Source organism: Acomys russatus, chromosome 32, assembly GCF_903995435.1.
Source record: "Acomys russatus chromosome 32, mAcoRus1.1, whole genome shotgun sequence".
NCBI lineage: Eukaryota > Metazoa > Chordata > Mammalia > Rodentia > Muridae > Acomys > Acomys russatus.
Genome location: NC_067168.1, coordinates 7,064,346 through 7,069,193, shown reverse-complemented (window position 1 = coordinate 7,069,193; position 4,848 = coordinate 7,064,346). Strand labels below are relative to the sequence as shown.

Below are 4,848 nucleotides of genomic sequence, written 5' to 3'. Positions count from 1 at the left end.
TAACCCCAGCACTCGGGAAGCAGAGGCAGGCTGATCACTGTGAGTTCGAGGCCAGCCTTGTCTACAAAGGGAGTCCAGGACAGCCAAGACTACACAGAGTAACCCTGTCTTGGGGGGAAAAAAGAAAGAAAGAATAAAAAAAAAAAAAAAAAAAAAAATCAGGGTCAACCCAGAACTACCCATTGGCAAGAGTGCCAAAGCAGGGCTCTCAGCACTGGACTTTGAGTGTCTATACCCTCAGGCAGGCCTCACCGGCTTGGCTGGGCTGTAAAGTGGCACTGTGGGGACAAAGTGGCTCTTGTTGGTAGTCACATCAGCCACCTGGCCATGCCAAATGGCCCACATTTACTTTCCCTGGAGAATGTCACTCAGCTTTGCCTCTTCCTCCACTCCTTTACCCCAGCATAAATCCCCCCCCCCTTTTTTTTTTAAGATTTTTTTTCTCCTTCTCTTTAAGATTCTTTTTTTTTTAAATAACCACATTTTTTTTCTGTTTTGAGACGGGGGTCTTGTGTAATTCAAACTGACCACAAACTGACTGTGTTATCATGGCTCCCCTTTATCCCCCTGCCTCCGGCTGGCAAGTGCTGGGATCACAAGCATGCCACCCCAGGCCCAGCCATTCATTCGTTCATTCGTGTTTGTCTGTCTGCCTATCTATCTATCTATTTATCTACCCTACCTACCTACTTACCTATTTATTAGTTTTTAAACCCGTGTCAACGTCAGAGGACAACTTGTTGAAATCGGTTTCCGCCTTCCCAAGGGACTGAACTCTTCAGGCTTTGGTGCATGCACCTTTAACCTCAGATCCATCTCGCCTGTTCAAAAAAGGAATGTTTTGGGTTTTATAGAACCAGTTTTCTGAAGCTTGGGACTTCAGACTGCAGCACTCACTCTCCAACTCCACGGAAACTTGCAGATTTGCACCCCAGCGCAGAGGGTGTTTCCCATTGCGGGCGGGGGGGGGGGAGCGGGGCGAGGGGGGGGGACACGCAGTAAGCGCTTACTGCTCTCGCAAGAGTTTGACTCACGCCTTAGCGGACTCAGGAAACCCGATTAGCCAAGCCTACATTTCTTTGTCTAGGGAAAGGAGATGACTCACAGCAGCCACGTGAAGCAAAGAAAGGCTTTTAAACAGGCTCAGAGGCACTGCTCAGTGGAAAGTCACTGCGGGCCAGAGTGCTCCGGCGCCACCTGCCCGCGCTCCCTCCTCCAGCCGCTGGAGGCAGCAGAGGCACGAGGCAAAGGAGACTTTCTTGACCCTTGCTTCTCCACTTCCCTTCTAAAAGACAAGGTTTGCCTTTAACCGCCAATTCTGGCCAAGTGTGGTGGCTGTGAAGCCAAAACAGCCGCCACTGTTGTTAAGGAGTCACATTGTTATTAAGTCTCCTTACTTTACAAGAATAAGTTTCTGTTCCCTAAGCCTACTGTATCCTATAAACCATGTTTTTCAGCCTGTGCTGAACTTGTAACCCCATGATGTATACGCACCCCTTTGCCTTCCTAAACTCCTGAACCTGTGATGTATGGTAGACCTTTTGCCTGATGAAAATGTATCTACCCTGATGACCCGCGTTCACGTGATATATTCTTGCACTTATCTACCCCACAAGCAACCTTGAAGTCCCCGACTCCTCAGTCCAGGTGTTAACAGTCAATTATCTCAACAGCTGTTTTCTTCTTTTTTTCCTCTTTTTTTGTTTTTGTTTTTTGTTTGTTTGTTTTCTTCTTATTTTTCGGTTTTTCGAGACAGGGTTTCTCTGTATAGCCTTGGCTGTCCTGGAACTCATTGTGTAGGCAAGGCTAGCCTCGAACTCACAGAGATCTATCTGCCTGCCTCTGCCTCCCAGAGTGCCGAGGTTAAAGGCGTGCCCACTGCGCCTGGCATTTGACAGCTGTTTTCTATTAACCCTCACCCTGGAGGCAATCGCCTGGCTTGTGCACTTCTAAATACAACTCGCTTTAATCGCATAGTCGCGGAAATCCCCCCACCAGTCCAGCCCCCTCAGATATAACAGTGAGCGACCCAAGTTTTTCATTGTAGCAATCGGGAAGCAGAGGCAGGCAGATCTCTGTGAACTCCAGGCCAGCCTGTTCTACGTAGCAAATTCCAGTCAGGGCTACATAGACTCTGTCTCAAAACAACATTGCCTTTCATCCCAGCTTTAAGGATCAAGAGAAGAAACTCATCTTCAGCAACATTGGGAGTTTGAGACTAACCAAAACTGTAGGACCCCAGGCACAAAATAAGAGTCTGGCAGGCGGGCTGTGGTGGTGGGCACCTTTAATCCCGGCACCCGGGAGGCAGAGGCAGGTAGATCTCTGTGAGTTCGAGACCAGCCTGGTCTACAAAGCGAGTTCCAGGAGAGCCAGGGCTATACAGAGAAACCCTGTCTCGAAAAAACCAAAAAGAGAAAAGAAAAATAGTCTGGCGTGGCTGCACCTGCCTGTAATACCAGTACGTCAAAGGGTAAAGTAAGGAGATAGCAAGTTTGTGGCTAGCCTGGACTACAAAAAGAAACCCTGTCTCAAAACACAACAAAATCAGGAAGTTCACTTCTGAACCCTTTGCTTCCATTCCAGGCAGGAACTCCTACTCTAGCTGAAGGCCAGCCAGCATGGATCTCCATACAGAATGTGTCTTTCTGCCAAGAGCAGACTTCAGACTTCAGGAAGAAGTTGGCCGAGGTCTGGAAGCTAGAAGGAGGTTCTTTTAAAACGCAGTCAGATGTTTAGTAAGAAATTTGTTGGCTTCGGGATTTCTCCTGCAGAACTCTCAAGGAATAGAGGAGCTGCAGCCAATATTGAGGAAGTCAATAGAAGGCAGGTATGGTGGAACATTCAGTAATCCTGGCACTTGTGAGACAAGAGGGGGGGGCCTTGCTAGCTCAAAGTCAGCTTGAGTTACATGGTCCTAGGCCAGCCTGGCTATATGGCAAGACCCAGACCTTTTTTTTTTTTTTTTTTAATTTAGCCAGGATGTGGTGGTGCTGGCACTCAGGAGCAGAAGGAGGTGGATCTCTTGAGTTCAAGGCCAGCCTGGTCTACAGGACAGCCAGGGCTACACAGAGAAACCCTGTCTCAAAAAACAGAGAGAGATTGAGGAGGGGGGAATTAATTTAAAGAACAGAAGGAACAAAGAATAAATAAATAGATAGATAGATAGATACTTAGGAGGCAAAGCCAGGTGGATCTCTGTGAGTTCCAGGCCAGCCTGGAGTTCCAGGACAGCCAGAGCCACACAGAGAGACCTTGTCTGGGGGGCAGGGGGAGGGGAAGAGACAAGGAGACAAAAAACAAACAAACAAAAAACAGGAGCCGGGCTGGTGGCACACGCCTTTAATCCCAGCACTCAAGAGGCAGAGGCAGGCCAGATGTGGTGGCGCAGGCCTTTAATCCCAGCACTCGGGAGGCAGAGGCAGGTGGATCGCTGTGAGTTCAAGGCCAGCCTGGTCTACAAAGTAAGTCCAGGACAGCCAAGGCTACACAGAGAGACCCTGTCTCGAAAAACCAAAAAAAAAAAAAAAAAAGAGGCAGAGGCAGACTATCACTGTGAGTTTGAGGCCAGCCTGGTCTACAGAGAGAGTCCAGGACAGCCAAGGCTACATAGAGAGACCCTGTCTTGAAAATCCAAAAACAAACAAACGAACAAACAAACAGACAAAGAACAGGGGGAAATGACAATAGAATGTCTTGAATGCCAGTTTTTCTTTTTCTTTGTTTTAAGATTTATTTACTTTTTTTTTTTTTTTTAATATGGAACACTTTACAGGGGCATGCTAATCTTCTCTGTATCGTTCCAATTTTAGCATATGTGCTACCGAAGTGAGCACTTATTTACTTATTTATTATGCATGTAATATTTTGCTTGCCCATACCCCTGTACATGCACACCAGAAGAGGGCACCAGATCTCATTATAGATGGCTGTGAGCCACTATGTGGTTGTGGGAGTTGAACTCAGGACCTTTGGAAGAGCAGCCAGTGCTCTTAACTGCTGAGCCATCTTTCAGCCTCCACTAGTTTTTCTTGTGGCAGGGTATCTATAGCATAAAAAAATGGTCCAGGCTGGGACATACTGACTCTGAATATTTTTAGAAGTCCCACCAGTACCCCCAAGACTGCCGTTCTCTTCCCAGCACTGCTTGGACCCCCTTGTGATTTGAACCCAGGTTTCCCAGGTCACTCTAAGGACAGTATCCACTAGGGAAAGGAGATCTGCCTTCAGGCAAACTCTTGACAGACAGTGCTCCCTTTCCTAGCATCCTGGCCACCTGAGTCCCTGTCCACAACAACTCATTGTTAAATACCCAAGCTCAGCATGCCTTCCAGATAAAAAGTTGCTAAATGTTCACTCAGGTCCCTACAAATACTAAAACCCATAGTACACTTAATTTCATCACCCCTCTCCTTTATCTAGAGAAGACATGGCTATGTGGTTTACCAAGTAAACAGATTTTAATTTATTTTATATGTGTGGTGATTTGAATGAGAAGAATGTCAGATTTTCTGCTCTATCCCTTTTTTATCATATTTCCTTAAAAGAGGATTATGCTGACTAGTTTTGTTGTTGTTGTTATTTGATTGTTTTGTTGGGTTTTGGGGAGGGGGTCTGTTTGTCTTTTGTGGGAGTTTTTGTTTTGTTTTGTTTGTTTGTTTGTTTTTCCGAGACAAGGTTTCTCTGTGTAGCCTTGGCCATCCTGGACTCACTTTGTAGACCAGGCTGGCCTCGGACTCACAGCGATCTGCCTGCCTCTGCCTCTGCCTCCCGAGTGCTGGGATTAAAGGTGTGTGCCACCACACCCAGCTGTTTGTTTTGTTTTTTGAGACAGGTTTTCTCTGTGTA

At 46.9% G+C, this 4,848-nt stretch overlaps 1 non-coding gene across 1 annotated transcript; it reads right to left on the bottom strand.

Moving 5' to 3' along the window:
* Positions 1 to 3,730: 3,730 nt before the first annotated feature.
* On the bottom strand, positions 3,731 to 3,836 carry LOC127184489 (U6 spliceosomal RNA). The gene has a single exon (XR_007830132.1). It is a non-coding gene; the product is annotated as a U6 spliceosomal RNA (small nuclear RNA).
* Between the last annotated feature and the right edge of the window lie 1,012 nt (positions 3,837 to 4,848).